Source organism: Pinus tabuliformis, chromosome 5_1 (genome assembly GCF_031772625.1).
Source record: "Pinus tabuliformis cultivar Carrire ecotype Pingquan chromosome 5_1, CPIR1, whole genome shotgun sequence".
In the NCBI taxonomy this organism is placed as follows: domain Eukaryota; kingdom Viridiplantae; phylum Streptophyta; class Pinopsida; order Pinales; family Pinaceae; genus Pinus; species Pinus tabuliformis.
Genome location: NC_142305.1, coordinates 74,899,509 through 74,924,416, shown reverse-complemented (window position 1 = coordinate 74,924,416; position 24,908 = coordinate 74,899,509). Strand labels below are relative to the sequence as shown.

Sequence of the window (24,908 nt, the reverse complement as noted above, 5' to 3'; positions counted from 1 at the left end):
TATGCTTGCCGATATTTGCCGATATTTTGCCGATATTTTCGCCGATATTTCCGATAAGATATTTTCCGGACCCTCGCCGATATTTTCCCGATACCGATATTATCAACACTGCTCAGAACTACTTTGTCATGACTTCAACAATGCTTAAAAAATGCTCTACTTCAATGCTTTCAATCAAATTGCAAATAGCCATACACAAGTGTCCAAGTCCAAGTTTTTATGCTTCAATCCATGTTGTTATCTCCACAGTCAGAATTGAGAGGCCTTCATAGTCCGAATCAAGAGAAAATGCCAATGAAATTTTCTTTCTTGTTATCTTTCTTCAGATCCAAGTTCCTTTGTGTCTCTGTGCTTCTCCTTGAGTCACTGCCATCCAGTATTCAACATCACTGCATTTGGATGAAATGGTGAGAGGTTGTGCCTTACTGTCACTATATTTTCTCAGTGACCAATCTTAGCATAAGTTATATTTGACTACACCACATTCTCCTTTCTATGAGCCATCTTTTCGTTGTGTTCTTGTACATATCTCAGCAAGTTATTTTCCTAGCAGATTTAGATATCCAATCTGTGACTGTCTTTTAAAAATCATTCTGCTGATTTGCATCTTTTTGCAATGCTTCAGTTTTGTTATATGCTGCCAGCTGCTCTTACTCCAAACTCCATTCCAGATGTATCTGTTTGATTGAAGATTGCCTCTATTAGTGTCCATAATTTATCTGTTCTCACATTGAAACCCTAAGGCAAGACATTTAGCATCTGTAATGTCAGCACCATAGTTGTTTGCCCTATTTCTCTAGCATCAAATGAATTTCTCTATTGCTCCAAATACTACTTAGTGATTAAGTGGAAAGCATCTTTAACAACAGTCCAAAGAATGGTTATAGGATCATGTTCTTCAATAGAGTACCCCTGAGAAATGATCTTTATCAAGGAATGACTATTAATATAGCTCAACAAGGATTTCATAGGGACCCTTTCACTAATAGCTTCTGCAATAATGATCAAGAATCACAAGCTCCCCCTAACTGTATGCATCATCTCTTTTGGCAGAGTCTTCCCATCAAATGCTTAGATTGTCAAAATTCAGGCCAATGACATATGTTGTTGGCTGGAGAGCTCAAGGGACTTTCGGATTGTATTTGCTTCCTTCTCCATACTTGTGTAACTTTCTTCTTTTGCATGGTTCTAGCTTGTGTAAGAGCCCAAGTTAAGTTACAATCATGTGCCATATGACCAATGTTATAACACTTTAAGCATTCTACATTGTTCATGAATAAGAATTCATGATTTCTTCCTGCAAAATTGTTTCTTGGAGATTGTTGGGGACTATAATATCTATCTCTATGAGATGGTTGGGGACCATAACATCTATCTTTATGATATGCTTTACAGTCTTTTGCCATGTGACCAAAGTTTGTACAAGAATAACAATAACGAAAAAATGAACTTTGGTACATGGGAGATGGAGATTTCCTTGATGTACTTCTGAAGCCTTTTTGCCTTGAGATCCTTTGATGATAACCATTGCTTCTTGCATCTTTGACATCATCTACATTTCTTCTTGGAGCAGGATTTCTTCCATTGTAGCCTTGATGTTTTCCCTTGCCTTTGTTGGAACTGGGAGCATCACCATTTCTTTCTGGCTTCTTCACATCCTTTTTGTTTGAGGCATTATCATTCTTGTTTGAGGATTCACATACATACCCGAGACCTAATTTATCAAATGGACATCTGTGATAGCTGAGCATGTCATCCAAGGCTTGAGAGCTCTTCAAGATTTTGTTCATCCCTTCAACCTTTGTTCTGAGGAAGACTATCTCTTCTTCCAATCTTTCACACTCATTATTCTTCTTGGCAAGTTGTTTCTCAATTTCTTCCTTGATACGAGTAGCTTCATCTCCTTCTATTTTAAGGAAGATGACATCTGACTTCATTTTGAATATTTCTTCATTCTTTGCTTTTAGTTGACAGAACATGGTGTTTCTTTCCTTTCCTGCTTCATCAACCTGTCTTTCTATGATTTCCAATGCTTCCATTTTCTTCTCAGCTCCTTGTGCTTGTTTCCTTGCTTCTTGTAGTTGAGATTTGAGAGAGGAGACCTCTACCTTGTACTGACCAATCTCTTCTTCAAGTTTGTTCAAGGTCTTGTGCCTTTATTCAAGTTGACTTGACAAGGTATCTTCCGGTTTATTTACTTTATCCAATTGATTTGTCATAGATATGACTTCTTCATGATGCTTTCTTTTGCTTTGATGAAATTCCTTCTTAAGCTTAGCAAGCTCTTCATCCCTTTCTTGTACTTGAAGCTTGACAAGATCATCTTTCTCCCTTGTTTGATCTTGGTCACTAGCTAGTGCTATCTTCTTAAGTTCCTTATTTTCTTTTTTCAAATTGTTAATCTCTTCCATGGCAGCCATAAGTTGAGCGAGGAGATCTTCTACAAAATCTTTTTCATTCTCTTCATCTTCTAAGTCTACTTTAGCCTTGATGTCATCATTCTCATTTTCAGCTTCTATGATGGGTTCTAGATTTCCTTCTTGATTTCCATCATCTTCTTGAATGATGGTCATGGACAATGCTCCTTTTGAGTGAAGGTCATAAAGTTTGTCCCATATACCCTTTGTTAATGAATATTTTCCTAGATTGTTCTTTACAGAATCAGGTAGCCCATTCAAGATTGCCTTCATTGCTTTTGCATTGTACTCCTTGGATTCTTCATCCATCCTGCTATCAACAATCACTGAACCTTGGAGCCTCCTCTAATTGATTGTCTTCTATCTTAGTAGTAGAGGGAGACACATCCTTGGGAGGATTGGAGACTTTCTTCCTTGACTTTGCCATTTGTGTTCTAAAGATCAACCTTCAAGTTGTTAGGCTTTGAATGAAGGTACTGGCTATGATACCAATTGTTGAAAATACTTGGGGGGGGGTTGAATCAGTGTTTCTTTTTTCGACTATTGTTTTACCAGTTAAAACATTTATATTCAGAACACAAGATGAACAACAAGAAAAAATGCTTTTATTAATATAATCTTTGCAGTAAAATAGATACAATATATAAGTGGTTGCAATCAGTTGCCAAGCACCAACTTGGACTTTTGTGAGGCTCCAACCTCCAAATCACGAACTCTATTTCATCAAGGCACCAATCTTGGACTTACGAGCACTAGCTCCCAAGAATTTCAATCCTTCTTACTTTTGAGACACCAGTCCCAAGGACACCTATCCTTCCTACTTCTGAGGTACCAATCCCAAGGACTCCAATCCTTCTTACTTCTGAGGCATCAGCCCCAAGGACTCCAATCCTTCTCACTTCTGAGGCACCAACCCCAAGGGTTCCAACCCAATCTTGTCAAGGCATGTTTGATAGTAATGTTCTGCTCTCAGAACTCTTCTCTACTAAGTTTTGTTTGTTTATAGCTTCACTGTAGTCTCCATGCTACAACATCAATGATAACCAATCTTCTTATGAAGAAGTCTTTACAACTCTTCATATTGTCCACACACAGTCTCCAATAGCCTTCATGGCCTCTGATAATGTCTCCACACAGCTTTAGTGAGTCTTGCACTAAGCGTTGCATAAGAACCAACTTTCTGTTCAAGCATATGTAGTGAATGCTTCAGCATGATTGCTTCTCTGCGAACTACTTCTCCCCTTCGATTGTCTCTTGTCCTGTTGGTCCTTCGGCCCTTTTTCCGTTCTGCTGGACCCTCTACTGATGCCTCTGTTTCCTCCAGCCTATTTCAACAACACAACTACAACATTCAACACACCCTGTTATCTGCTTTTGTTGTTGTATACATTCCTAATGCCTCTGACTATCAGTTTCCTCTTTTCCGCTGGCTCTTTGGCTTCCTCCTCAGTCGATGTGGTTTCCTCTGCCTCGCTTGATCCTTCGGCTTCCCTCCTTGGGTGGTGTAGTTTTCTCTACCTATTCAGATCAGCCACTGCTTTATGGACACGTTAATACAGAAGAGCAAGCGTATTACAAAGGAAATGATGCTTATTAACCGATATCAAAGAGAGCCCCTTTTTTTTCTTTAATAACATTCATACACAGGACTTTATCGTTTAACGGACATGCCACGTCCCAATCGCAATCGCAATCGGCTTTCATTCAGGCCTCCTGAACTATCGGAACTATTATCATAAGCCTTTTGGCCTAAAAAACCCTACGAATACAATTACTAAAATACACAGGAAAATTAAGAAAATCCGACCGAAACTCTAAAGGGCGGACTTCAAATTTATTACGCCCGCATTAATACCTGCATCGGGTCCACAGTGTAATCGCAATCGGCACTTTCAAGGCAGCAAGGCCTTAAGCACTTACGATATATCAAATGCCACATAACAATAGACCAAACTGTAATGTTTTTTTTTTTTTTATTGTTAATGGAAAAACCTGTGAGCAATTTAAGAAACCGACGTTTCGGACTAGCTATGTGAGTCCATCATCAGGGCAATGAGATCTGAATTATGAGAAGAGAGAGTCGAGAAAATAAGCTATTAATAGAAGAATCGAAAGATATCTCTTAGCTTGTAATGTCGGCCGGAAGATTTACATTTAAAAATTAATTAATTCAATTTAATTTCAATATTTTTTTTTTTTTTTTTTTATTTATTTATTTATTTATTTATTTATTAATTTATTTTTATTTGTTTATATATATTTATATATTTATTTTATTTTAAATTTCAAAATTGAAATAAGTTAATAAATAAGTTTTATTTAAAAGACTTATATGTAAATATTTTTTATGTTATTCCTAATAATGTTATTTGTTTTGAAATAATTGCAAATGAAGAAATTTAAACTAACATAAAATATGGATTAAGTTAATAAATTAATTTAATTTAATTTTTATTTATTATGTTTATTTATTTATTTTTCTTTTATTTATTATGTTCCATTTATTTATTTATTTATTATTAATATTAATATTATTATTTATTTTATTTTATTAAATTGCAGTTAATAAATAATTTTTTATTTAAAAGACTTATATATAACTAATTTTATTTTATGTTTTTTATTATTTATTTTGTTTTTTCAAATTATGTGAGATATAATATAAATGAGTTGTTTGTTTTGAAATAATTTTAATTGGAGAAAATTAAATTAATAAAAATGGGATTAAATTAATAAATTAATTAATTTCATAAATATATTATATTATATGTTATTTAAAATTATGTGATACGCTGTATAAGTGAGATCTTTACTTAGAAATGATTTAAGAAGAAGAGATTATTATATGCATTAATTTATATAATTAATTAAATAAATTATGAATTGTCAAATGTAGTATTAATTAAATAAATTATGAATTGTCAAATGTAGTATTAATTAAATAAATTATGAATTGGGATTAAATTAATCCATAAAGAAGACCACTATTTAAAAAGAAGAATTAAAGAGGCAATCGAAATTGAGAAATCCTCTAATAACATGAATAGGGATGATGGTCTTAAACTAAGTAGTACCTGGAAACCCTTATTAAATAAAATGAAAAAATAAATCTTAAACTAATCCAATTCAACCTTATGACTACATTTGACAATTCATAATTTATTTAATTAATTATATAAATTAATGCATATAATAATCTCTTCTTCTTAAATCATTTCTAAGTAAAGATCTCACTTATACAGCATATCACATAATTTTAAATAACATATAATATAATATATTTATGAAATTAATTAATTTATTAATTTAATCCCATTTTTATTAATTTAATTTTCTCCAATTAAAATTATTTCAAAACAAACAACTCATTTATATTATATCTCACATAATTTGAAAAAACAAAATAAATAATAAAAAACATAAAATAAAATTAGTTATATATAAGTCTTTTAAATAAAAAATTATTTATTAACTGCAATTTAATAAAATAAAATAAATAATAATAATAATAAATAAATGGAACATAATAAATAAAAGAAAAATAAATAAATAAACATAATAAATAAAAATTAAATTAAATTAATTTATTAACTTAATCCATATTTTATGTTAGTTTAAATTTCTTCATTTGCAATTATTTCAAAACAAATAACATTATTAGGAATAACATAAAAAATATTTACATATAAGTCTTTTAAATAAAACTTATTTATTAACTTATTTCAATTTTGAAATTTAAAATAAAATAAATATATAAATATATATAAACAAATAAAAATAAATTAATAAATAAATAAATAAATAAATAAAATATTGAAATTAAATTGAATTAATTAATTTTTAAATGTAAATCTTCCAGCCGACATTACAAGCTAAGAGATATCTTTCGATTCTTCTATTAATAGCTTATTTTCTCGACTCTCTCTTCTCATAATTCAGATCTCATTGCCCTGATGATGGACTCACCTAGCTAGTCCGAAACGTCGGTTTCTTAAATTGCTCACAGGTTTTTCCATTAACAATAAAAAATTCTACCAGCCTGTATGGATTCTCTCTTTAAAACTGTAATGTTGCATCGAGTCCACAACATTCATCGCAATCGGTGCTTGCAGGAGTGACAAGGCTTTACAATATGTGATACATAACTCCCGATATAACGGACACGATATTATTATAGGTTGTTTTGAATGCCTCCGTCGGGTCCATACATATATATCGCAATCAGTGGTTCGGGGGTGACAGCCCTTTATACATTGCGACGCGATGTTATTAAGGGTTGTTGCTATAACCCGTTCGGGTCCGTGTATATACTCCTCCGCTCTTAACTTAACCCATAACTTGATTTCATTGTAATGGTCCGTGGGTCCATATATATATATATATATATATATATATATATATCGCAATCAGGGGTTTTGGGTAGTGGCACATAACCAAACCTGCCAATTTCAATATTGCCGATCTATACATATTTCTCCGCTCCGATAATGTATTCCTCTATATGTACAGATTTTCGATATAACTCTGTCTTCCGCCTCCGATAGTGTAAATTTCCTCTATGTATAGGTTTTCGATATAACTCTGTCTTCCGCCTCCTATAGTGTAAATGCATCCATATATCAGTTTGCGCCTCCGATAGCTCCCGATAGTGTATTTGCATATACATATAATATACAGCTCCGCACCTTTTAACTCTTCTTCTCTTCTTTATGCTTCGCTCCTTTAACTCTTCTGCATATATGTATTACGCTCTTCTTTGGCTGGCATACATTATTCCTGATAAGACTCCTCCTGAGCTCCGATAGCTCTGTTTTCTCCTCCGATGGCTCTGTCTTGCTCTCTGCTTCCTCCGATAGCTCTGTTTGCTCTGTTTGCTCCTCTGTTTGCTCCTCTTGCTCCAATGTGGCTCCTCTAGCTTGGCAATGACTTTCAAAGACCTCCTCTGATACCTTCATACCTTGATGGCTTCTGCCTTTTCCGATATGCCTCTCTTGATATTCTGCAATATGCTTATGCAACAGACTCTTGCTTATGGCTTGGCTATCCTAATGGCCTTGCTCCTGTTTCTTCATGGATCTACTCTGCTTTCCCTTGGCTTCATATCATCATTTAGTATCTAGAATATTGCCATATTGACATCAATGACAACCTAGGTCAACATCATGACCTCATTTTCAATAAGATTCAGGTTTGTCCTTTTCTTCCATGCAAGGTAATTTGCAGCCCCAACCAATTTACTACTTTCCTAGCAAAAGGACATTTTAATATTATCGGATGTAGTCATAGACTTACCTGAGAGATTGTTGTGTGCTTCTTCCTTGATGTTGAGAGAGGATTTGCTTCTGAGGTTGATGAGAGAGAGCTTGATTCACGATCCTTCTTGAGTGTTATATTCTTCCTTCAATTTGAAGGGCTTTGACTTCTTCAAGTGATGATCTTAGAAGAACTTCCACGGTTTTCAATCTTTCCTTTTTGTTTTCCTTCTTGAAGATGACTTCAATATAGTAGATGTATATCTAGGGTTTTCGACTCATGAAGATCTAGATTTCTTGCTTAGAGTACTTTGACTTGCTTTGATCCTTCTTTGAAGTTTGTCTCTTGTGTGCTCACTTGCCTAGAGTGCCCTTTCTTCTCTTTAGCACCTAAGCTCTGATTCCGTGTTAAGAAACATAGGGCATGTAGTAGATAACAATTTCTCTTATTGATAATTGCTTGTGATGTTCTTTTACTTTTTTATTCTTGTATTCAATTACTTGTTAGCTTATTAATGTGTTCTTTCATCAAGACAATTATCAATATGCAATAATAAAAGAGACAAGTGACACAATATATAGGCTTCTCTAGCCAGGGCCAAAACCTCTCACCTCTTGAGAGAAAAACCCGATCAAAATGCTTTTTCTTAGATCTTCAATTGATAAGTACCAAGACCATGACACAAACCCTTGACTCTTGTATCCTTCCAAGAACCTTGTCACCAACCTTGATACCGAGCCTCTTCCTTTGCTTTGCCTTTCTCATACTACTTTCCTTGGCTCCTTCTAGAGAACTCGGTCTCTATCCTTCTTACTGCTTTTCTTCGGCTTTCCCTAGAGAATCTCGATCTCTAGGTATTTCCTGGCTTCCCCTTGAGAGACTCAGTCTCTAGATCTCTTCTTCGACCTCCTAAAGGTTCCTTCTCTTGCTGCCCTAACTTCGCACTTCCCAAAAGATTCTGCTACCTAGACTTTGCATTGCCCCAGAAGAATTTCCGTTGTCCCAGAAGATTTTGTTGCCCAAAAAAATTTTGGCATCCCAGAAGCATGCCTTTTTTGCTAGCCCAGAAGAATCTTCTTCCTTTCTTCACACTTCTCTTTCTCTTCTTCGTATTGTTGCTTCTCTTTCTTCTTTCGCAGCACTTCTTGTCTCAAGTGAGTCGAGTTCTTGTCTTCAAATGGAGGATGAGTTGGGCTATATATACACCTCCTTTGCTGCCCTTTAGGCATGTTGACCACTGGAGTGGCACCTGATGATTATATGAAGACTCCATGCCCAAGGATGATCCAGAGGACACTTATACCATCAGATATCGTTAGTCAACAGAGTTTTTTAACTCATTTCTATTTTTTCATCATCTTTCTTGTACCCAGATTCCACACCCTACGAGGAATTGTAATAAGTGATACTAGTAATGATGAGTTTTGAGTTTGTAATAGGCCTAGGATGTTGGGACTCGATCAGCAAATGAGTACACCTTGGATTGTTTTTTTATTTGGTTAATTATCTCTTCTTTTTTAGAGGCGGATAATTTTCTAATTTTTTTTCACTCACGTTTTACCCCAAAGTCGGGGTGACAATTTGAAAGTTGAGCCCCTGACACATCTTATTGTCTAAAATCGATGTATATTACCATACTAAATCACACAAAAAAAATCGTGGAATTTGGTTAGGTCTAGGTAGTCATTTTTTAATTTTTTAGATTTCTCGTAGGTCAAAAATTGCAAATAAAATTGTATTTAAATTGTAATAAGTGTAGTTTAGAGAAGTTATATGGGGTATGAGTAATCAAAATTACACTTCTCACCCTCAACTTTCTACTATGACACAATTTGAGGGGTTAATAATGTGTTTTGGACCCTCAAAACCCACTTTTCGTAAGTTTAGTGGGAAATCTGGCAATTAATTAAACCAGAAATTAAATAAATGGAGAAAAATAAATATCCACACATGTTAATTAAATGTTGTGGAAATGAAGTGGAAAATTATGGGGGAGTTAAAGTAAAGTCCCAAGGTGATGTGGACTCCTAAAATCAAGGAAAGGACATGTGCTCAAATAAAGCCGAATTTCTGGCATTAAAGGAGAAAACTACTTGGAAATTCGAATTTGTGAAGCTAATGCACATTTGGGGGGATTTGGGATTGGCTCCAATGCCATTTGTCATTGTCATTCTTCATTAGGATTTGCTCCCAACTCTCTATATAATAGAGTCATGGGCTCTCACATTGCATTATATTGTTACTAGCTATTGTGCTTGCAGAAGCGCCACTGCTTTGTACACTTTCAGAAAAATCAATAAAGACTTTGGGGTTTCATTCATGAGGTGTTCATCCTATTCGAGTGTGATGAATTGTTGAGCATTGATATAATTCCTTTTACTCGTGCTTTGATCTAATTTGCTTCCATATGCTTTTGTAGATTTGTTAATGTAAAGTTATCTTGCATTGACATTTGATTTAGAAGTATGCTCTAGGTATAGAATGCTCTAGTTGGTTTTAAATAAATCTCTAGAGTTTCTTATCATTGTTTATTGCTAAATCTATATGGAACTAATTCTTGATTGAAGTTTTGTAGAGGGAACATCTTGTTGGGATTACAGAATCAAGCGTGAGGGGAAGTCTTTGGAGAGACCAACCCACTCTTGATACATTCTTAAAGGAGCTCTCATTTGTTCTTTGAACCTTCATAGTCTTATCTTACAAAGTGGTTTTGCAGGGATTTCGGCACATAGCTTGTACACAAGCCGAGAACTTCTAAATTTAAATCTCTTTTAAAAAACATTGTACTTCATTTCTTTCATTTGCTATCTAAGAGCTTGAAGATGGCTAAGCAAAGACGAGAGTTTACTCTCACTCTTTAGCTTAGCCTTTTGTAAATTATAATTGTACATATACATTTTATCTTGCTGATTTTTCCATTAATACTTAACTTATTTTGCAGCCATTGTTTGGATTGTTTGCTAACTCTTGAGTGGTAGATTTTGAAGAGCAACTTCCCACAACATCTAACAAGTGTTTGCAGGACCTTTGGCAAGTGTTGGGGGTTCGATTTCCAAGGATGTCGTAAGCCCTTTTGAGTCTTATTTTGGCCAAGTCGAGTTCACTAGAGGGCTGCCCATTTTCCTCTTTGAGCCGTGGGCATTTGGAGAAAACTCACACCTTGTTTCCCTTGCATAAGTTTTGTGAGATCTTGTCGCCTTAGTCACCGCATTCGGCGTATTTAATCGAAAAAATTCGAAATTCGGCGTATTTAATGGTCATTCGAATTTATTCGTTTCAGTTCGGCGTATTTAAAGGCGTATTCGAATTTAATAGCGTATTCGAATTTTTGTCGAATAAATTCGACATTAAAATCGATTAAATTCGTTTTAATGCGTTCAAATTCGTTTTTTCGGGTGCTGTTTTAGGCTTTAGCGTAGGTTTTATTGTTGTTTTCATTGCCGCCGCACGACAGAGACAGAGACTACACTGTAAGTCTGTAACACGACGCGTCGACACCTTGACGGGCTCGGGCTAGGGTTTCATTGCCGCCGCAGGCCCGCACACGCTGTAACTTGTAAGTTTTTCATGAAATACATATATTAGCTACCCATTATAAATGATCAAGGCTCTTAGTATGAGTTTGTTTCAATATGAGGATCGAGGCTCTTGCTACGAGTTTGTTTTTTATCGAGATTTATCAAATGCACCCTTCCGAGGAAAAAACAAAGATGCAAATGTATTGTCGTCTTGCTATATAGAGTATACACAGTGAAGCACGAACCTTATTACACTCTTAAAGGTTTGCAGATATTGACGAGTCATACGCTGAAATGAGTCAATCTCATAGAAGTTTATACGGATATACCCACTGGAACAGCATCCTAAATAGCTTTGATGAAATAGATATACGGTATACCCATTACCCACTGGAACAGCATCATTCGGGAGCTTTGAAGAAATAGATATACCCATTAGAACATTATTATTCAAGCTCATGCTTTTAAAGTTTTACCTTAATAAAATAGATACACGGGTGTATGCAAGAGATGATTTTTGCTCAGTTTCTTTGTTTTCCATAAGTATTTGCTCATATTGAATCAAAACAAATCTTTGCACTTAAAATTTTAACTTGTAGACCCTATTCGTGTGGAATTTTATGATCTGTAATTCATATCACAGCATTCAAGTTCATCTACGCGGAGGGAAAAGAAGACTGATAAATTTAATAACTTTTGAGCCCAGAAAACTTTATAATTCAGTTTTGAGAACTTGAGGTAAGGTTCACCGAGGAAAAGGGTTGAATGTGCTAGTAATTGAAGTAACATTTATCTGGAAAAATATTCAGCAGATTAAACGTGGAAGTAGCTGGAAACTAGCATCCCATATCATACACCTGTCACCCACTAGAAGTTCTAGTATTAAATCAGGCTCATTCTATTCACTCAATAGACATTATCAATTTATCACTGGGCATTCCAGATTACACTCAGATTTTATCCACGGGGAACCCTTAGACATTCTTTGTTTGATCAAACATTGAAAGATAATATACCATGTAAAACCATTTGAAACAAGTTGAACAGAAAGATAGTCTCTTTCGTTGGTATTAGACCAATCATAATGGAATTGCAATGTATTCTATTACTAATTTACTATACAGAAAGCCTGAAAGGTAAGCCAGAAACAAGCTGAACAGAAAGGTAGTGTCTTTCATTGTTATTTCAACAGTCATAACAAGATCAAACCTCTGTAATTTTATGTCAAGCCACTGTTCTGTAATAAATTATAATGATATCAGCCACTGTAATTATGTTCTAACTTCTCAATGTGTTGAAGGCTGAAGCCTGATTTGACTGTGTTGAAGATGACTAACGAAAATGTAATTTCAACACGAATTGCAGGCATTTCAGACATTGAACAGACTTCTAAATTCCAATGGCACCCCCAAAGTCAACTGCTGTAGCTTGGACTTTTATCCAAAAAGATGGTTCTAATCTTTCATGTCAGCTGTGTGGACATAATTTCAAGGGCACTTTGACTAGAGCAGTGGATCACCTTCTCGGTATTACCAATGGAAGTGGAGGTGGTGTTGAAGCCTGCAGTAAGATCACTGATGAACAAAAAGCCAAAGTGGATAAAGACCATTCCAGTTCACAGATGCAAAGGCAGAAAATGGTGAATAAGAGGCAGCGAATTGAGAGGGAGATTGCCATGTCTTCCTCCACCATTAATTCAGTTTCAAACATTGGTGGATCTAGTTCTACAGCTCCTCAAGCAAAAACAGGTGTGCCAAAAACATTAAATCAATTCTGGAAACCTGTTGAGAAACAGGAAGTTGATGACGTTGTTGCTGAGTATTTTTATGCATGTGCAATTCCCTTTAATGTGGCGAGGAGTCCATTTTTTACAAATGTAATTAAAAAGGCCATTGATTTTGGGAAGGGCTATGTTCCTCCTGGATCTGAAGCTTTAAGGACAACTTTGCTAAAGAGAGCGAAAGACAGAGTGACAGAAAAGTTGGCTGATATTAGAGAGTCCTGGAAGCTTACAGGATGCACAATTTTGAGTGATGGTTGGTCAGATTTGTGTCATCGCCCATTGATCAATGTGCTTGTTTATTGTCCTCAAGGGGTAGTTTTCTTGAAGGCAGTGAATGCAATGGATCAAGTGAAGACATCAGAATTCATTTTTGGAATTTTGGATGAAGCGATTCAAGAAGTTGGGGTGGAAAATGTTGTCCATGTTGTTACAGATAATGCATCAAATTGTGTTGGTGCAGGGAAGCTGATTATGGAAAAATATGGGCAGATTTATTGGACCCCTTGTGCAGCTCATTGCTTGGATTTAATGTTGCATGACTTAGCCAAATTTCCTTGGGTCAATGAAACAATCCAAAGAGCCAAATCAATTTCAAACTTCATCATCAACCATCGTCTCACTTTGAGCATATACAGGAAGAATGCATCAAAAGAGTTGTTGAGGCCTTGTGATACAAGGTTTGCCACTTTTTATATTACTCTGAAAAGAGTTGTTGAGGAAAAAGCGAGCCTAAGAGCTGTTTTTTGCAGCACTGAGTGGGAGAGATCTACTCTCTCAAAAGAAACTAAGGGGAAAAATGTTGAACAAATAGTGCTCAGTAATAGCTTTTGGGAAAATGCAAACAAGGTTTTAAAAATTTGTGGCCCAATTGTTAATGTGCTCCGCATGGTTGATGGTGACAAACCTTGTATGGGTTTTGTTTATGAAAGCCTTGATCATTGCAAAGAGGCCATTGCAACTGCTTTTGATAATGTGGAAGCTGATTACAAGGAGATATGGGATTTAATTGATAATAGATGGAAGATGATGCATAGTCCATTACACGCAGCAGCATGCTATTTGGACCCTAGATTGTTTGGGTTGCCAAGACATAGGGACGAAGAAATCATGAATGGACTTATCCAATCTATTGAGAAGCTAAATCCAGATCTAGAGATTACAGGTTTGATCAGAAGTCAGTTGAGAGCATACAGGTAAATGTCTATTGAATTATATTCCTTTGCATGCAATTATATGAATCTTGTTGTTAATGTCTTGCAATTATATGAATCTTGTTGTATATGAACTGATTGAGACTCTCAACTTGAATGCATACAGGTTAGAAGAAGGATTATTTGGAACAGTATCAGCAAAGTATGATAGGAGAAAAAGTGATCCAACACTATGGTGGGAATGGTATGGTTCAGGGGCACCAGAATTGCAAAATTTTGCAATGCGTATCTTAAGCCAAGGAGCAAGTGCATCAGCATGTGAAAGGAATTGGAGTTCCTTTGACCACATTCATTCCAAAAAAAGAAATAGACTGTCATCTCAAAAATTAGAAGATCTTGTTTATGTTCGTAGTAATTTGCAGTTGGCATTGAAGAATGTGGCTAAAGAGTCATCCAATTCTTCTACTCCGTGGATCGATCCTGTTCCAAATGCAACAATGGGTGATGCTGATTTGTACATTGATAGTGACAGGGAATTCGCTGATGAATCTGGTGCTGAAGCATCTAGCGGATCCATATCTCCTACTGCTCTTGATGACATAGAACTTTTTGATATAACAAGTGGGCAACAGGAACGTCAAGAATAAAACTTGTGTTCCTGTTTTAGAGTTCTAGTTTAGTTTTTGCATGAACAATTTGCTAGAGCCTAAAACTGCCAAGCTAGCTGCTACTTTAAAGTTTAAAGTTTAAACTCTCTTTTTATCTAATGTGGAAGCTGTTCACTCTTATTTGATGACTGTTTACTCAGTACTGTTCTATTCGCTTTGATGGTTACATGGTACATCATATTTTGGTTGGTGATCAAATGGTATCTTTTAGAAATTTTCATTATTTCTTTGTCAATATGGTTGACTCATTAGAAATTTTCATGTGCTACATAAGTTATAACTTGCTGATTTTTCCTATACATTTCAAGCTTTTCATCGAATTATGCTTTGACTCCATTATTAATATAATTTCTAACAATAAGATAGTCTTTATAATTGTATAAATCTGCCCTCTATCTTTAATATACATTTTTTTTTTCGAATTTCTATATGTCGAATTGTATGTCGAATTTTATCGACAAAATTTGAGTTGCCGAACTTTATTCGAATTTCAAGGTCCTCGAACTCGAACTCGAATTCGAACCTGGTGACTAAGCTTGTCGCTACTTTCTCAAGAAAGGAGGTCTAGTGTCCAAGTTTCAAGCAATTATTGTGAGGACTCTCCTTGAAGTTTAGTTGAGAACTTTGAAGGACCCTTTTCTCTTTGTAATATTAATAAAAGATCTAATTTCTTCTGGGAGCTTGGGATTTCTCCCATGGTATCCTATCTCCCCATTTAGAAGGAGGCTTCTCTTGGCTGGATTGACATTTACAAGGTTTAAGCTTTCATACTTCATTCACTTACATGTATGCTTTAATTGGGAATTAACACAACCTCACTATCACATTTCATTAAGTTAAAGTTTGTTACAGTGTCATTTGAGCTTTGTAGTCTCTATCTCATTGTTGCTTGAAGCTACAAACTTGCACTTCAATTTGGGCAATTCATCCTTTACATGCAAGCATTTTATATTCTTAACAAACTTTGATTCGTTTCCATTTACCTTCGTAATTGTTTCATAAGCACTTCAATACATGCTTCAATTTTATGCTACATTGCTATCTCAAATATTGGAGCAATTTATTGCCATTGTCTATTTGAAACAAATTTTACTTTCAAGCAAATTAATTGTATCATTTTAATTCATTGATGAAACACATGCGACACTTGTAAGCTAATTGTATTCCTCCAATTGAATTTATAGTTGCAACTTATGTTGAACAATATTTCATTTTCAAGCATTGCAAATCAATCTCTTTGAAGCATTTGCATGTATCATTATTTTAATTTGGGGAATTAACACAATTTGCATTTCATCTAGGCAATTTAGTGTAGGAAAGCTCCAAGCCTCATTAAAATTTTACCTCCAACATAATTTGGTTGAAGTAGACATCTTAGGGATCCTCTACTCCTCTATTGACCCCTCACTGTGAGACCATATGATTGGGCGAGGGTGAGGTTTGAGGATTGAAGATTTAAATTGTAATCTTGTTGTAGAGCTAATAAATAAAATTAATCAAAAGCACTTTCCATTACATTTACTTTATTTGTCTCTTGATGGTTTGAGTTTTCATATGCAAAGTCTATTCCAAAAGCAAGTATTGTAATCATTTCAAACAAGTGTTTTCTTTTCATGTTTCAAGTCTAATTTCATATTGATGTCTTGGTTTAACACTTCCTTTCTTTTACATTTCCAAGTTAATTGCTAGTTTTTGGGTTTTGGCAAGATATGTTTCACATGTTTTGATTTATAAAGTTGATTATCTCAAAAGCATTTTGTATCTTACATATCTTGTGCTAACAGTTCTTATTTACATTTCAAGGTTATTTTATTTTCTCTTTTGAAAGCATTGCATTTTACTTTGAGCAAATATATCTTTAAATTGTTAAGCAAATTCCTTATAAGGCACTGGTTTTATGGTTTTTAATCATATTAATGATGGGCATTGTTATTTCAAATTGCTCACTTCATATTTGCCCATAAATCCTTAAAAGTAATCCATTTTCACTATAACACTCTCCTAGAAATTCACGTCTTTTAGCTTAACTTTTCATTAGGGACCACCCCCCTTAGCTAACCTAGGAGATAGCTCAAACGGAGAGAGTCGAGATTAGTGTGACAGCCCCTTCTCTGAATTCCCTGCCACCAACCACACCTTGTGGGGTTGGGGTTGAAGACTTTTCATACTGACTTGTAGGTAGGTGTAGGCAGCAGGGTCAACAAGGCCGACTTAAAAGTTGGAGTTAGGTCGACTTGATCTAGTAGTGTCCTTATCGTTTGTAGGTCGACTTGAAGAGGTTTGGTGACAAGTTCTTTGAGGATATTTTACATAGATAATATTGACCTTTTTCCAAGTGTAACATGACTTCATTTACATGACAATAACTCTTACATTTTATGACTAGATAACAAATAAATCCTAATGGCTCTCAATTGGAGTCTTGACTCAAAAACAAAATCCTTTCTCATGAAAACCGTGAAGCAAGTTAATAAAATAATTTCATTTTTCTTTATTTACATCTCACTATATAAATCATATTTACATGTCATTATGAAGACCGAACCTAGTTACACTTTTCAATAGGATTTTGCACATGGCTTACTAGGCATCCATTAGTAGCTCCTTCATCTTGGCTCTTGTCAAAGCTCACAAGGGTTCTACCTTCGCCTTGACTTTTGCAGTGACTCACAGGATTTATTAATTCTCCAAATCTTCCCTGGTGAGCCTCAGGGTGACCAATTAAGGCCTCTCATTGGAGAATGACTTCTAATGTTGCTATTTTCAACATTGGGCACCTAGAATCTCAGCCCCAATGGAAAAATCAACCTCAAAAAATTCAGCCTCTAGAAATGGAACCAAATGAAGCAAATCAGCCTAGACAATTAATCTATCTCACTAGAAAATCAGGCTCCCTTTCTCCCTATCTCATACAGCCCCTATGCACTATAGAAATTGACCTCCCTAGACAATTCAACCTCCTCCCAAATTCAGCCCTCTTCTTTAAGCAACTCAGGCCTCCCTCTTTCTAGAACTCATCCTCCTTGAATTTCTCCCGAAATTCCCCGATGCATTTCTCCTCACTTCTCTTCAATGTAGTTGAGCCTCTTGCTCTAGAGAAAAATTGCTTCCTCCATGCTATGTGTCCTCACCTCTCACTTTGGCATATTTTATAATTTCATTAAGCCAAAATCCCTAACACTAATCCCCTAGGCATATTTTATAATTTCATTAAACCAAAATCCCTAACACTAATCCCCTATGTGATCAATGGCTAGGATTAAATCCTAAGCCTCATTTGAGATCAATGGTAGGGCTTATATCTATGTCACTTAAATAATTTTATAATTTATCCTTATATCTTTGGCCTAATAGTCAACAATAATTAATTAAATTAATTATTGTACTTTTCCTAAGCTAACCTTAGGAAGGAAATCATAATTTTACTCACTCCACCAAGCAATCACCTAAAGAGACAATCAAATATGTTATACATGCTAGGACACCAAGCCTATGTAAAAGACCTTCCAAAGCTACAAAAACTTCAATAAAACAAACCCATCTCATCACTGAAAACCACATGAAGGGGCATCATGAAGCTAAGGCATGACATCATCATCATCAAATCATCGCAGAAACTAGAAAACATCCATCAAGAAGGTGCAATGCCAACTTAGGGACATAATCTCATCTCTGGGGTACATCAACTCTCTATGCAACACCTTGGTTCATATGTCTAGAGTTTCAAGTCTTAGAGGGAGAGGAAAGTGTCATCAACTGCGTTGGGTACATCCTAAGGTCAAAGTCAAAACTCCTCAACAAGTGATTAATGTCCTAGCTCTAGTGCCTAGTGAAGTCATCCAATGGAGCAAGACGTCCTCTCTAAAGTGTTGTGGAAGCATCATGTTATCCCTCAGGGGATGGCAGTTTTACTTGGGAGCGAACAACTAAAACATACACATGGACTCATGTGAGAACAACCTCATAGGTACAAGAAATATAAGAGTACCAAAGTGGACCATATTTAATTTGAAAGGCAACAAAGTGCTTCACACAAGCATCATCTTCAAATGCCTTTCTAGCTTATGATTTGTAAATAAGTTACCACGCTTAGATATGGGAGGTTTATCATAAGTCCCTATTAGGTGCATCTAACCCTAAGGGAGAGGAACAGTTCTCAAGCCAACCCATTAATCTGTAGGTGTTAGTGGCTTGGTGGGTGTTTACTTCATGGAGAATGCCATAGTCTTTCTACTAGTTATCAAATTCCAACGTCCTTGAGTTTTATAATGTTAAGAGGGACCAATCATGAAACTCAAGTTACCCCTTTCCTCTGCGTGTTTTTACCATCCCTCTTGTGCACCTTATTCTTAATTGATTTCTTTTTCTTTTGCAAAATCAACTTAGTGTACCTGTTGAAATTGGGTAGCATCAGAAAGTACTCTGACATGCCTTGGTGCTAGCCTTGTGAGAGAGAAACACTCAAACAGTGTGATTTTTTGAGTGTGTGGGATTTGCACCCAAATTGTGGGTACACAAAGTGAGTGGGCTTTATGCCCAAGGAAAGTATTTAATATTTCAATTTAATGTTGAGTTTGATGTTGAAGGTTTCTTGAAGAAAAAGGGGGCTTCCAAAGGGACCAATGATCAAGTATAAATAAGAGGCCAATGGAAAGGCATAAGAGGCGACTCATATGGGCAAGAAGTGATGGATTCTTCTCGATTTAGATTTGTTATGAATATAATTCATATAAAAATAATAAATATAAATATAATAATAATTAATTAACTAATGGTTAGTTAATTAGTAATGAAGAGGCATGTCTTAGAGACATGACCATTCATGAAAGCGCAGTGTCCCAGGGTATATAAGCAGGCCCTCATTCTCATTTGTAATATCTCATATCAATTCTTATACATCAATTCAATATATAGTTACATGTCTTACAATGGACATTTACGTCTTTGAAGCATTTTAAAGATTTTCGCTGCGTATACGACTTTTTGTCATTGCATTGGTATGAGAGTTGTTTGATCCTCTGGACGCTCAACCGCTGAAGAGAACCAGTCTGATCCAATCTTTGGCCATTAATCCTTCATCAACCTTCTTCTCGTCACAATTGAAGCATTTCGCTACACAAAGTTGGAGTTTCTTTGTTTCGTCAGTTTCGTAAAAAAAATGATAGTCAAAGAAAAAAAATCATATAAAAAATATACTACTAAAAAAAAATAGTCCGATGTAAATTTTGAAGGACAACATTCATATATATAAAAAGGTTCTACATTATTGATAAAAAGTGCATGATAAAGTTCAAAGGGAATCTTTCCAAATATCTTTAAAACTATACGTAAGAGAAAGAGTAGATAAGAGTATCTTGATTCTTCACCAAGTGGTTTACAAGCTCGTGGTTTTAGCAACCCATGGTAATTGCCCATGGTATTTTCAAGGTAAAAGAAAAACAAAAGGAATACAAAATTTCTTTATGTGAATGGTAAGTTTTACTTTTTACGTGAAGAAAATTAACCGAGTCAAAGACACATAAGTGGACATATATTTTATATTATACCCCAAAGAGGTAAATAGCCATGCTTCACGAGGGTTGTAACTTTTCAAAAAAAAATATAAATATATATAGAAAAACAAAATAAAATTTAAAAAATATTATAGTTCTATTTTTGAAAAAATATTATTATATAAGTTAAAAGGCAAGTTGAAGTACAAAGTGCAAGGGAATATATTAAAAATCATGGCTACATAAAAGATTACAAGCTTACATTGCTATCTAAGTATGAAGGAAGAAAAGATAAGTTCCACACAACAATCGTTATTTTGGACTAAATGACCACTTTGTCTAAACATTATTAGATACACATATATTAAAAAAAATTGTTGATTTTGAATGTACCTTGGACAAGTGGTTTCCCATGGGTTAGTCTTTACCTAGGGAAAAGTGTCCGAAATAATTATTTTCCCAAGTGTGACTTTATAAATGGTATAGTCAATGTTAAATTATAAAGTGAAAAGTGACTTTAGACATAAAAGTACAATGTGGGTATTTTATTTAATGGGTCAGTTAAAAAATAGAAAGTGAGAATTAAATGCACATTTATTCTCATCCCTTGATCTAAATGAATCTGAGCCATTAGATCTTAGGGTTGCCCAAAAGTCATTTAGGGAAACAAAAGGGGGAAAAGAAAAAAGATATTGCCTTCATTCTTCATGAGCAAATTGGAGAAAGAAGGCCGAGAGCTGGAGAAAAGTTCTAAAGGAGAAATTTGTTGCAGCACGCTAAAGGAGTGATTTTTGGGCAAAGTTCGGCACAGAAATCAAGGCATAGAAGATAGCAGAAAGTACAGTACGAACAACATTTAATTCTGTGAGCTACACGTTGTTCGAGAAAAGTTTTTGAAAAAAATGAAAATGAAAAATCAATACAGTTCGTACAGCGGTACAAAAATCTATACAATCCATACGGAATCCGTAATAGTGCAGTTTGTATCTGTACAGTACATATTTTCATCTTCAAGTGGGCATGGAAATCGAGGCAAAGTGTGCAAGGTTTTCAAGGAGTTTTGGGCTAAAGAGATAAGTGGTATTTTGTTGTTTTGTTTTGTCTGCAAATGTATTTTTCCTGAACTTGAAAGATAAATAAATTTGAAGAGCTCTCTAACAAGTTTTCCCCGGATAAGATTGAAGGGGTTTTGCTTGGGTCTAAGTTGACCAAAACTCTGTGTATTTTTATGTGTGTTGCTGGTCTGTTTATGTCCATATTTATTTTCAGCATGTGTTGATAGTCCCATGTGTTTTAATTTGAAAATTTCATTTCCAAAATTCTATATGTTGAATGTATGTTTATGGGAAAGGGCATTTAATTGAATGGAAGTGATAAGGTGAAACTAAAACCGGGTTGGGATGGCAAGAAACTTTTTAGTTATCAAATTTCAACAAAAATGCAATTTAAAATGTCTAGCATGTGGAAAATTATTTAGTACCAAAGATCATAATGATAATGAACAAATGCAAATAAAAAAATTAAAGGAAGAAATCATAAAACTTCAACAAAAGAACGAAGCATCAAAAAAGAAATATAAAGATCTTGAAGATCAGTTTCATGAAAAATCAACAGAAAGCAACGAAAAAATTGGCATCTAAAGAACCACAATGAGAAATTACTTTCACAGATTAAAAATTCCAAGGTTAAGAAACAAAGACTAAAACAAGAAAATGATAGTTCTGACAAGGAACTAAAGGAGAATCTATCAGAGGAACAAAAAAATGTGCCTAAAAACCCTTAATCAAAAATTATTAGAGCAAATAAAAAATTTTAAAAATAAAGAGAAAGATACTAAGGACAAAGTCAACGATTTAGAAAATGGCAAACTTTCACGTCTAAGGAATCATAACCAAGCCTTAATTATGCAAATAAAGAAGCTTAAAAGTGACAAGAAATCACTAAATGACAAGTTAGAACAACTTCAAGAAGTAGTATCGAAGTCTCCAGTTGTTTCAGTCCAAGTTGAAGATAAAGAAACAAATATCGATCCAGTCAAAATTGTAACTCAAGCAAAGGATAAACCTACTGAAGTGAAGACACATACAGAAGTTGCAGTTCAAATGATGGACATTCCAAATGATGATTCAGTAGCGAACTCAATAACAACAACCCCTGAAGGAAATCTGGAAACAACCACTAACGTGATAAGGGAAAGTCCAACTAGAAGAACTATTTATCGACATCCGAATCACAAGAGCATACTTTCCAATCAATCTACGTACCAGTATCACTCAGAACATAAACGACAAATTTATGTTCCCAAGAACACTGAAGTTTGCATAATCCAATCTTACAATAACTATTCATCACAAATTTCCAAGGATCAGAAGATTCCACAGAAGATTAACCTAGGATGATCTGATTCATTCTCAGTACGACAATTTTGTCTATCACTCGGAGCATCATATCATCTTGTATCAACAAAGATGAAATTTCAAAGACAAGAAGATATTCTCGATAAGCTTTGAGGACAAAGCTTCTTGAAGAGAGAAGCAATGTTATGAATATAATTCATATAAAAATAATAAATGTAAATGTAATAATAATAAATAATAATTAATTAACTAATGGTTAGTTAGTTAGTAATGAAGAGGCACGTCTTAGAGACATGACCATTCATGAAAGCCCACCTGCCTAGGGTATATAAGCATGCCCTCATTCTCATTTGTAATCATCTCATATCTTACATCAATTCAATATACAGTTACATGTCTTACAATGGACATTTACGTCTTTGAAGTATTTTAAAAATTTCCGCCGCATATACGACTTTTGGTCGTTACAATGATCTTTAAATCAATTTTGGTCCTCTCGAAAAGAGGAATTCAATGCAATCATCATCTTCATCAAATGAGTTGTCCAAAGTGGAATTTGGCCCTAGTTGCCAATTTTAACACTCCCTCTCAACTAGGGAGAACTCCACCTGCCAATCCATCCATCATCATCGATAATCATGCCATCCTGTCGTCATGTAGCATCTTTGTATCTCGTCTCAACTCTGTTGAACAATAATGTAATAATGAAGAATAATTGATCAAGAGTGAGTCACAAGACTTTGCCACTCTCCACTGACAAAAGTCAGTGCAGGGGTAGAACCCCAATCAAATTTGATCCTCAATGATTAAGTCGTTGAACACCATGCATCCTATACATGGGGAGCACGGAAATACACAATGCGTCCATCTGTAGTGTTATGGTCCCTATCCACTTTTCCCAACTCATTGGCCAAATGAGAAGTGCTTCCATGAGTCTTGGACTACATGGGTAGGATGTATGATGGGGTATCAGCAGGAGAAGGTGAACCACTCATCCTATGTATATGTCAATCATAGGGGAAAGTGAACCACTCACCCTACACACGTGTCATCAATCGTTGGGGAAGGTGAACCACTCACTCTACACACATGTCAACCATCATGGGGTATCACAGGGAAAGGTGAACCACTCACCTTGTACACAATGCACCAATAGGGGAAGGTGAACCACTCACCATATGGTCACTCATAGCTCCAAGAAGTACCCTTAGAGCAATTTATTTCAATTTTCACAGTTAGCTCAATATCTTTTCTAGATTAGCAATCACATCATCATTAAAGTAAATTGCAGATAGAACATAAAAATAGGTCGCAGAAGACAAGCCAAGACAAGAGGACATAAGATGTGGTGCTAGGCAAGGACAAACCCCAATGTGGGGAAACCCTTGATCAATTCTTCTTCTATGTTCTTCAATAGTTCAGCAGAGAGAGAGAGATAGTACATTTACAACAGAAGTCAACACTTTGACTTATCTAAATAAGAGCATAGATCATCTCTAAGAAGATGATACATGAGGTCGCTGATTTCAGTTGAAGACATGTTGCTTCAACTGATTCTTCTAGGTGACTTCATCACCCATCATAGTGTTGCACCTCGTCATCATGTTAAACCTCACTGTGCTGCATCATGCTGCACCCATCATCATTATGTTGGACCTCCTTATCATATTGTTGCTCCTTATGTTGCACCTTCCTGTACTGCAACATCTTGTTGTACCTTATCATCTTGTTGCACTCACCAGTGCTACCTCATCTTGTACCTCACCGTGCCCATCATGTTGCATCTCATTGTTGCACCATGATTGCTATATTGCATGTCCCATGTGCTTACAGCACCATGCTTGCCATGTTGTCCCTATATGACATTGTTGTACCATGTCATAGCTTGTTGTCCCATGTACCATGCTCCACCAAGCATCATAGCCTTGTTGTCCCAATGTGACAATGTTGCACCATGTAATAGCTTGTTGTCCCAAGTACCATGCTCCACCAAGCATCATAGCCTTGTTGTCCCATTTGTTTGTTGTACCATGCTTGCCACCATGTGCTTGTTGCACCTTGCTGTTGCATCTTCCTTTGCTGCACCATGTGACCTTGCTGTCCCATCTTCCTTTGCTGCACCATGTAGCCTTGTTGTTCATCTTTCTTTGTTGCACCATGTGACCTTGTTGTCCCATGTATCTTGCTACCAACACACCATACAAACGTTGTTGTTTGTCACTTCATCACTACTGTAATTTCAAGGACTGGTTAGGGCACACAACAGTCC

The 24,908-nt window shown here is 35.4% G+C and overlaps 1 protein-coding gene across 5 annotated transcripts in view; it reads right to left on the bottom strand.

The window, feature by feature from the left end:
• LOC149163515 (Exostosin family protein) overlaps positions 1 to 24,908 on the bottom strand; it is a 189,694-nt gene that overhangs the window by 11,852 nt on the left and 152,934 nt on the right. For 2 of the 5 annotated variants that reach the window (XR_016260630.1, XR_016260631.1), the window contains exon 9: positions 19,718 to 19,902. The exons of the other annotated variants lie outside the window; for them this stretch is intronic. The gene's annotated coding sequence lies outside the window, so the exon portion shown is untranslated. The remainder of the gene's footprint in view (positions 1 to 19,717; positions 19,903 to 24,908) is intronic. 5 annotated transcript variants of the gene reach the window in all.